The sequence below is a fragment of the Felis catus genome, chromosome C2 (assembly GCF_018350175.1).
Source record: "Felis catus isolate Fca126 chromosome C2, F.catus_Fca126_mat1.0, whole genome shotgun sequence".
NCBI lineage: Eukaryota > Metazoa > Chordata > Mammalia > Carnivora > Felidae > Felis > Felis catus.
This window is the reverse complement of record NC_058376.1, coordinates 154,472,354-154,482,972: the sequence shown is the minus strand read 5'-3', so window position 1 is coordinate 154,482,972 and position 10,619 is coordinate 154,472,354. Positions and strand designations below refer to the sequence as shown.

Below are 10,619 nucleotides of genomic sequence, written 5' to 3'. Positions count from 1 at the left end.
CGACAGCCTCCCTAGTCTTTTGGTGCTCGGATGGTTTTAGTGACAGGTTTTCTGAACATCCCTCCTTGGTCCCTCCTTTCCTTCCTATTGTCCCTCCTCTGATTTAGATGCGGTGCCATGAAAACACTCCCCACGTTTGTTTCCGAGGAAATGCCTTGGTTTGCACTCTCGGCAAAGCATCACCGTGTGTGGGTGCAGGACACTGTTCGTTTCTGGTCTGCCTGTGAGAACACCGAGGGTTCGCGGAGATCATTTTCTTACACTGCGCGCAGCAGACTCCAGAGGAAACATGGCTGGCCGTCAAGGGATCTGTGCCATTGGAACATTTGGTTTCTAGTCTCCCCAGTCCTCTTTGTTTTTGATCGTGACATTTCTTCATGCTCAGATGCATACGTGATGTAACATTCTTTGTTGATGTTCTGCAATGTGTTTTAGAGTTATTTTGGCTTAGCACAAAATAAGAATGGGGAACTAAACTTTTCTGGTTGACATGCAAATCTTCCCCCCACCCCTTGTTATCCCCCTGCCTTTCCGCACCACGCATGTTTGTATGGTTTTAAACCCGAGACTGGCATTTAATAGACCCTGGACGGTTTTGTTGAAAACAGGGCAAACTAGAAGTCTCTCTTTACTGTGGTGGGGAGAATGCCCTGCAGGGGAGTTTCTCCCGGCCTCATTGTTGAGGAATGATGGAAGTTCAACAGCATGGAAAAGTCTACTTCTCGCTTCAGCTGAAAAGGTGCTTATAAAGGTAGCGGGGCTATTTTAGCAATTTGCCTTCTTTTGAAAATCCAATTTGGAAGCTTCATTAAAGGGCACTAATTTAGTGTCTTAGGGGAATATGTGTTTAAAAGAGCTTGTCGACAATCTTAGATGTTTGCCAGTGTGTAGGTGAGCTCAACTCCCCAAGCTGGGGTTACCTGGTTACATGTGTGCTTTTTTTCATTTCCGTCTGATACCAAATACGTTCAAGAGCATCCGGACTGAAAGAAGCCACAACCTTCTCTTTCCCCACAACCACCACCTCTCACCCCCACAGTGGGGATACTTCCAAATGCATGAACATTTCTGCAACTGGTATTGTGGATCTCTCACACAGAGCTCCAATGAGGGGCCCCAGAGTTTCATGGAGGTTAGTGGTAGTTAATGCGTTAACAGGTCAAGGACTCTGAGGAACGGTAAGTGTTGCAAACTGTTTAAGGAAATACAAATACTTTCTGAATGTCTGGAAGAATCACTTATTGTCATGGCCTGCCTCACATTCCCAGAAGTATATTTCAGTCCCACACTGGGGCACTAAATTTAAAATTGGACAGCTGAATGCTAATTGTCTACATGCCCTTGCATACACTTGAACTTTCTCCAGTGCCTAATTCGTTGACAAAATATTATGAGAAAAGGTAGAAAATTTTGGTTGAAGCAAGTTAACATTATTCTTCTCGGGGTGCTTCCTTTTTTAAATAAAGGCTGAAATCCATGAGAAAATGCAGATTTTGTCATCATGTTTGTCTACGCACTGAAGTTCTTGACGTATTCTGTCTCATTCTTTTATACAACCAGTGCTAAGAGAACTGATTGGATTCCCCCTCCCGGGACTCGATTTCTATAATTTCTATATCCAGTCTATATGGAGTTCCTTCTGTTTTTTGTGTTTTTTTTTTTTTTTTCATTTCTCAGGGTGAAATCTGATTCGTTCTAAGGAAAACTGTGTGTTAAGAGTAAGCTGTTAAGGTTTCTTGTCAGTAGATTACGCATCCACCCATTCAAGAGATGCTTCGAGGGTAGGTAGTCCTGTCCAGAAGGAAAGGCAAGTACACTGACCCTCTTCCCAAGCAGCCCCAACTGTGGGAATTGACGATGCAGCACAACTCAAGAGATGACCCCCAAGGGAGACAACTTCAAATATTTGGAAAATAATAATCGGTTCATGAAGGACCAGTACAACATCAACCTATCTTTACAGAATTTTCTAGAACTACGCGCGTCATCTGTTTGATATTTATCATCAATATCTTAGACTATGTGAACAGGGAAATAGCCGTTGAAATTACATCCCTACAAAAAGCGGAAGGCATATCCCTCAATAAATCTGTTTATAGTGTCTGCCATTAGGACTGGATGCCAATACATGAAACTAAAAGGACATGGAAATTTTCGTGACATGGTTTATGCTGGTTATTTATTTGTTGTCTATTCATGGGGTTACTAATTGCAGCTGGTGAGAGTTGATTTTCTCTCCTCTTCCATTTATTGTGGGATGGGGCGTTCGTCGCAGCAGATACACAGTTATTCAGCGTCTGAAACGCTGGATCCAGTCAAAATGAGCTTTGGCAATTCCATGCAGACGCGCACAAGTATAATTTTGCTTCACATTAATAACAACCTAGCAAAGAAGCCCAGAATCAAACGCCTTGCTCTCAGCTGGGGGGCAGAAAGCCAGAGTGATCTATCTTGGCTGGTGACCTATAATGTTGGAAAAGTAGGCTCCACGTTCACTCGGGAAGGGTGGGCGGTGTTCCGGAAACCTATCCCCATTCCTCCACGATTTTTTTTTTCTTTTTTTTTTTTTTCCCTTTTGGTAGTGTGTGCCCCGAGACAATGAAAAAAAAAAAAAAAAAGAATTACAGATAATAAAAATAGCACTTCTGCAGAACAAACGGGAAATGCAGCGCTTTAATTTCTTCGGATGTCAACTCTGTTCCGCGCCCCGCGCCCTGCCCGCTGCGGCGCGGCGGCGACCCCAGGCCCGCGCTCGGGCGCGCAGCTCGGGCCAGGGGCGCACGGGGCGCCGCTCGCCTGGACTTTGGGTCCCGCTCGAAGCCCAGAGCCTCCGAGAGCTCGCGGGCTCCGGCTGGTTCGCGCGGAGTGAGGGGCCGCGACTGCGGGGACGCGATCGCGCGGAGTGAGGGGCCGCCGCTGCGGGGTGTTCTCCGCAGAGTTGGCCGCCGGAGTGGGCAGCGGAGGAAGGCGGGGAGCCGGGCCCGGGCGAGCGTCCGCGGGAGTCGGCGGCGCCCCGGGGACAGGTACGCGGCGGGGGAGCGGGGAGGCGGCGCGGAGGGGCAGGGGGCGGCGTGCCAGGCTCCCCTCTGATTAATGACGCCGGTGCGGCCGCGCGTGGCCCGGGCGCTTTGTCTCCAGCGTCGGGACTGGCGGAGACCGCCGGGGGGGGGGCGGGAGGGGGACGGATGGCCCCGCGCGCGCCGGGCGCACCCGGCAGGTGCCCGCGCTCCGGCCCGGCCAACTCCGGCCGCACCCGGGGGCAGAGGCCCCGGCGCCCCCCTCCCCTCCCCCGTCCCCCCTCTCCCCTCCCCTCCGCCCTGCCGGCGCGCCTGGCCGCGGCCGGCTCCGGGGTGTGGCGGGCCGGGGGCGGGGGGCGGGGGCGCTGGAGGCTGCAGCCGGGGCGGGGACGGATGCGGCCGGGGCTGCGGGGAGGAGCCGGGTGCGTGGGAGGGCAGGGACGGGCGGAGGGGCCGGCGGCGGAGGCGGGGAGGCAGGGGCGCGGGACGGAGGGACGGGCCGAGGCTGGCTGGCTGGCTCGGGGTGGGACGACGGAGTGACAGAGCCGCGGACAGGTGGGAGCAGTTAGACAGCTCGAGTCTGGGAGAGCAGAACGCAGAGGAGAGGCAGGAGGAGAGGGAGAGGGGGAGAGGGAGAGCGAGGGAGACAGCGAGCGAGCGAGCGAGCGCGCAGCACTCGCGTGCACCCTCCGCTCCAGACGCCCTCCGCTGTCCGAGGGAAGCGGCCGGGGCCCTGAGCGGGAGCTGGAGAGCGAGCTGGCCACAGAACCCGGAACAGGGACCCGGCCCTGCTAGCGGGACCGCGACGCGCCGAGGGACTGACAGACCGGCCGCGCGCGGACCGCCAGCCGGCCGGAGCGGAGCGCAGGAAAACCAGAATCCCGCGTGGGGCCGCGGGGCTGCGCGACAGGCAGGCAGACGGACAGACGCGCGGAGGGACGGACTGCCGGACCGGAGGCGGGGGGCATCGTTCGCCCCGCGGAGCCAGCGGGACAGAGAAGGCGGCGGCGGCGGCGCCCCCTGAGCTCGTCCGGAGCGGCGACCAGCGGCGGGGGCAGCGGGGTCGCCAGCCAAAGCCACCACGGTCGCCGCAGCTGCGCGAGGATCCCAGCCGCCGACGCTGCAGAGAGCTCGGTTTACTAGCAGTTAAATAAATCGACCAAAAAAAAAAAAAAAAAAAAAAAGCGCCAAGCCAAACAAATCCAGCCAATTCAATCACTGAGAAACGATATTAGTAAAAACCAGAAACTAAATCAAATCAATCGAGGCACCAAGACGCTGGGGGGATACCCACTGTTATGTCCAGGTAATAATCAAGCTCTTCCGACGTGAAACGTCTTTTGTGATTTTCCCCCTCCTTTTTGCCGTTTATCTGTGCTTTTCTTTGGAATTGTTTATCGTCTGTTTTTTTTTTCCCCTCCTTCGTGTTTGTAGAAAACCGTTGATGTTATGCATGTATTGATTGTGTTTCTATGTTTCATCACAGGAGGGGCAGACTCCCCTCCCCCAGATGAGGCAGACAGGGAAAGCTGGAAGGGAACAGAGGAGGGCAGTTTTTCTCATGGGCGAAGTCTGCAGCGATGTCTGCGGGTTTCGTGGTAGAAAGTTTGGGACCCTCTCATTCCATCTGAAAGAACCGTGCAAGGGGCGGAGAAGTTGCCATGGGTTTGTCGCTCTTGCAGGAATTGGGGTCCCGGCTCCCAAGGGATTTGTGGGGGAAGGGGGCGGGTAGAGACGATGGTGGTGACCTTTTATTTTTACGTGTTTGAAATGTGTGTTTCATTGCAAACTCCGAATGCAATGTCTTCTGTCTCAGGTTGTAGATACGGTTGGTGGAATTGCCTGGAATAGTACAGGTATTTAGAAAGTTTCTTAAGGAAGAGAAATTGACTCAGTCCGTGTTTCTGCATGGAAATGGAGCGGGAGTGGATGTGGCTCAGTACTTGATCACCTCCCCACGGTACAAGATAAGGACAGAGTCCGAGTCTAAAAGGAAAAGCAAGGAGACGTTGAAAGTTACAAAGGATTGGGAGGCTAGTGTGCACATTGCAAGGCTGGTGGAAATCGTTTTCTGGAGAATGTGTCTAGAGTGCAGATATCTCTGTTGATTGCTGATTTTTTAAAGTCTATGGGTATGACACTGTAGCCTCTCCCAAAAGGATGACATCCCCCAAAGTTGAAAGGAATCTGTACAAGATTTGGCTCAAATGCTGAATAATTCCAAACGATTCCCACCTGCTCCTCGCTTACTTTGGAGATCAAAATTGCTATGATTGTTTTAAGAAAACAGAAATGGAGATGACGGGGAATCATCTTTCATTTGCTGAAAGTTAGGGAACCTTTGACATGCACTTAAAAACAAATGCTCCCACTCCTTTGATCCTCTGTGTTTGTGTCACCATGGGACATGCCTGTCTTAATAGGATTTTGGTTAATGTCGTTTTCACCAAAGACGGTGGCTTGAAGAGTTCTAGCGTGTTCTGTTCGAATAGCCAAGTAATCTACTATCTTGGCAGTAATTGCTTCTGCTGCACACCTAATGTGGATCGCATGTGAGAAATTACGTGCGCTCATTTCGGGTCTATGTGGGATTTGTAAGGTATGTATTTGTGCTTGATCCGGTATTTCCTCTCTTGTCACATTCCTTCACTCCTTCTTGGCACTTCAACTAGCAGAATATTTTAAAATTTTCTGGAGCATGGGTTTCGTATATTCTTTAAGGGCTGTGCTTCATCACAAACGATGCAGAAGGCTAACCTCTCCCTGTCCTTGCTTATCAATACTATTTGCTTGTTTTAAACAGTTTGGTTTAGATGCAGTTTTTAAGACATTCAGACGCTATGCCTCCATGGCTCCGTTTCTCCGGACGTGCTTTGTGTTAGCTGATGAGTGAGAATATAACCCAGTTGCGGTAGGTGAATGCCTGTTGAACAGAATACTTTGGTTTAGGTAAGGCATATTTAAAGCAACTTACACAGTTTTAGAAATTGACTTTCAGCTTCTCGGTGACTTAATTTCACAACACGCTGGTTTCTCTTTTCCGGTGTTCAGCTCAGAGACAGGTTTGTGTGCGCTGTTAGATTTGCAAATTGCTGACCTTCCAGTGACTTTCCCTCTTAGATCCCAGCTGAGTATGGTTACCTTAAGAACTGTGGCATTAGCCCTGTTAGAGCATGCTCCACTGGGGAGTTCGGTGCTGTCTATTTTTAATGCTATTTAATGAAGGAGCGAGCGCCTCACTCAGCAATAAAAGAAGACAGAACAGTGCATGGTTTTGGATACGGGAGAAGGATGTTTGAAAAGGTACAGACGGGCTGTGGGAAAGGGTAATTTTAATTAGTCCTGATCTACAGTGCTAACGGAAATCAGTTGATTTTAATGGGAGCAGTACACATGAATAGTCTGCTGTGTGTTTTCATAAACCTCTTCAATAATTCTTAGAAGCAAGACTCAGTCACTAGAATGCCTGAAAACTTAAAAAAGAGACACTAACCAAGGAGTTGCTGCACACGTACAATTTTTCCTACGAGCTGTCGTATTCTTGGATGGTGAGAAGTGCAGAAATCATTTTAGATCCCTAAAATACTGTCCCCGTGAAGGGTTTGGAGCTTGTAAAATGTTTGGGGGGGGGCATCAAATAACCAGCATCCTTCTAAGATATTGTAACTTGAAGCTCTGCCTTGTGACTTTTTGTGTTTCTTTCACAAACTTAGAATCTGGATCCAGAATTGTGGCAACGGAGGCAGGAAGTTTGGGTTGAACTTGATAGAATATTCGAGTTGTTTTCCTTCCTTCCTTTGAGATAAGCACAATAGATTATCTTAGTTTAAATATTTTTAAACTGTAGATAGCAGGGGAAGCACTAGTAATTTTTGGAACGTTATAACGAGGGGGGAATATCTTAATGTCATAGTGCGTAAAACCTAAGAAGCCATCTGTCTGCGACATTGGTATAATGCAGAACACCTGTCTTGAGGTAGACAGTGAAAATGTCCAGTCAGAAAGGTCTGTGTTGTTCGTTTTCATATTAACAACATGCTGTGATCGAGTTATATCCCTGTTCGAAGCGAAGCTGATTAGACAAATGCCTACGTAGGTTCAAAATTGATAAACGTAAGGAAAAGTGAGAAGTTTTTATTCAGTGGGGAAGTGAGTTACGTAAGTAGTGTTAAATAAAGCTGTTAGGGCAGTGTACAGAGTTGTTCTAGATCTTGTCCATTTCTGTGAAGAATAACTCCCCCCCCCCCCCGCCCCCGACCCGCAATAAACCACTAAGGGAAATGCATTGGAAGGAGTTACTGTAATTGGTTGCCGGTGTTCGTGTTTTCTACTTTGTACTTTTAGAGGGGAAAATTACAATCCACACGGGCTGCAACATTTCCCTTAGTGGTCATGCTCCTTGGACCCCAGTGCTGATACCTTTCTCAAGAGTCTCAAATCAGGGGCCATGCTCATCTGAATTCAATGTAGATTTTGCCTGTGGACAAGATAATGATAAGCTACATGAGCAGAGCGTGGAATGAGTCAGCCACTGAAGACACAAGGTACAATGCAGCCAGAAGGGACTATAACTGAGGGTCCTCGTTAGGATTAGGAGACAGTTTGAAGTCCGTAAGGCTGGAAATTGCAAATGAACCGGTTCCATAGGAGTTAGTGTTAATTCAGATCTGCTTTGCGACAAGGTTAAGAAGGAAGATGGGGTTTAAAAATGATGTGGCCGTGAAAGTCATTTCTTCAGGTGGTGAGTATTGGCATCGTTCTAACTGGTACCACACAGTGGTAGTGTGTTTAGAAATTTGTGAATTTCTAATCAGAAAAAGAATTGGCTTCCTTAGCAATGCATTATGTCACCTGGAAAGTTCTGGACGTATTTGAAGTCAGCGATGAACTTACAAAATACGTATTTCCTCTCTTTAGACAAAGGACCTTTATTTTTTTAGGAAATCTGTGATTCCAGAGGCTCTCTGTGTCCGCTGACTTTCCTTTCTTTTGTTTTTCATTCTAATATTTAGAATTAAATACGATAAATAATTTCAAGCTGCGACGTAAGTAAATGTTGAAGGACTGTTGGAGGCAAAAAAGCATGTTAGCAGGATGTGTTTGTGACTGGGTTTGTTTTTCTCAGGCTATCTTTACTTGTGGGTGTTACTTTAAGGGACCTTAATGCCAAGTTCTAATAAATTGGTTTTTTTAGTGCCTGATCTAAATGAATTTTGCTCATTTTGGATTAAATTTAGCCCTGGATGTTCACAGGGTTTATTCCTTGTTTTTACTTCACGACAGTTTCATTTCCATGGGGATCAGATCTCAGCCGAGATACAAAGTGTTTCAATTATAGACATAAATACAGGATTCTTGATAAAGAATCAAGTGTTTGAGATGCAGTATCAAATGCATTCAGCAGTTTTGAATGTTTGGTAGCATTGTTATCGTATGGTCTCCAAATCGTCTGCAGTCTGGTGATTTCCTCCCCCCGCCCCCGTGTGGCATAAAATGCCCGCACAACATTTGAAGACACCTTTCTCTAAGATCACTGGGACATTTCTGCGCCCTGGGAGATAGCTGGGCAAGGAAACCAAAGAGTGAATTGAAATAATTATACCAGGAAAATGGAGAGCATATTGGAAAAAACCAAAAAAGAAAAGAATTGACTTGAATACACCAAATTGACTCTCCACTTTCCAGCTGAATCCTCAGCATCATGTTACGTTCCTCCCTCCTTGCTGCCCCCAAGGAGCTTAGTGTTGCCAGATGGAACGGGTGTTAATCACTACGTAGGGCCAGAGTAGATCAATATTTTGAATTCCTCTACACACTCTTCCCAAGGAGATTTCTTCTGGCATTTTTTTTTTGGACCCCCCCCCCCGCTTAATGGACATGTCACCGCCACAGGTTATATAAGATTTTTCCTGTTGTAATCAAGTGATGAGTATTAGGGTAGCACTGTGATTCCGACGCAATTAAAATGTTGAGGAATTAGTCCAAAATTGTCTCACTCAAGGCACGTACTCATTCTTCACTGCGTTTAGTGCAGGGGTTCTTAATAATGGAAGTACATTCTCTTGCATTTGTATAATTGTCCGTGGATCCCTTATCACACACTAAATACTTGAGATAAGGACGAAGACCGTCTCTAAGGGATGGAAACGAGGTGGATGGCGCTCATATCTTTAGCAGCTTTTCTTCTAATTGCTAGCGATATAATACTTACTTTAGAACGTTCTAGTCCCTAGCATCATACTTAAAGGGAAAGATCTGCATTTTGACTTATTTTGATCTAGTTGAAATTACGAAGCAACACCAATAATTGAAGTAAAACGTTTCGACCCCTTTAGGAAACAAAATAGAACATCGGTTTCTCAAGTTTTAAGGTCCTCGAGATCCAAGTGTACTGTCCCTTGGTGTGTGAATCAGGGCCCACCTGTCGCCTGATGGGTCAGGTAATTTGAATTGCTTTCAGGTGATCCCATCACTGATGCAGCGCTCTGGAAGAATCAAACATGGGTCAAAAGAGGATGAAGGAAGGTCACGAGGACTCACTGGAATTCAGGGACTACTCGTAATCGTTTAACTGCTATTTGCTCATAAACTCGATAGGAAAATAAAGAGCTATTACATTCCTTTTGCAGCTTTTACAAAAAGCCATTTTAAAATGTTTCCAGAACCACAAGCTAACAGCCTCACACAAAGTCCTCATGCTTACTGATAAGAAAATGTCTATACTCCACACTGGCCTGTTTAACTTAGCCTTTTGCTTGTTGACACGTATGTAAGTTTGGTGCACGTCCCATCATTGCTGGCATTTGACGATTGAGTCATGAAAGAGCTTTTGGACAGATTCATCAACTGAATTCATTCATTGTCAGGACTTTGCAGCCATATCTGTGATACGATTTTCTCTGGTTTGTGAAAATGATCACAGTAATACTTTAAAAGGTAACACTTTTGAATTACACGGTTTTGTATTTGTTTATTTTAAATTCACTTAGATATGTTGGTACGGTAGGAATTTCAAGGGAACTGTCAGAGCGCTAAAGATAAATTCAAAAATCCCACCGCAAACAATTCTCTGGCATTAATGAGTCTTCATTTTTTTTTTCCCCCCACTGTGGGGATGATTTAACTTTGGTCACGGCGCCTAATGCCTTTGTGAAGATTGAAACCTTTCTCCAACCCTGAAATTTCCACATAATCGCTAACAGAATTCTGGAAAGATAAAATAACATAGCATGCGATCGTGTTGTATGCACATCCTGTTGCTATTTGCTTAAGCACTGTTAAACACTCTAACTGGATGCCTCCAATCTTTATTATTTATTATCATAGCAATTGTCTTCATCCACAACAATGGATGACTTCGTTTTTAATGTTTTGTTTTGTTTTTTTTTTTTTCCTTCAGTGTCAAGAGGTAAGAGAGTACACACAGTTAATGTGAGAGTTTACATACGAAAACGAATACATTCTAGGACCAGGATGTCAATATCCCTCCAAGAGAAATACTATTTTATTCCACAGATGATCGCAATGGGTGCCTTTTTGGTCACATAGGATATCAGAAGCTGTCGACAGATGTTTGGAATTCACTGCAGCTTCCGATTCAAA

General features: G+C 46.7%; 1 protein-coding gene across 24 annotated transcripts in view; it reads left to right on the top strand.

Annotated features, from left to right (window-relative positions):
* The first annotated feature begins 2,908 nt into the window (after nt 1-2,908).
* Nucleotides 2,909-10,619, top strand: part of ARPP21 (cAMP regulated phosphoprotein 21) — a 155,461-nt gene continuing 147,750 nt past the window's right edge. For 4 of the 24 annotated variants that reach the window (XM_045037908.1, XM_011286317.3, XM_011286315.3 and 1 more), the window contains exon 1: nt 3,556-4,323. The gene's annotated coding sequence lies outside the window, so the exon portion shown is untranslated. The other 20 variants (XM_019810986.3, XM_019810979.3, XM_045037907.1 and 17 more) reach the window with 11 other exon arrangements.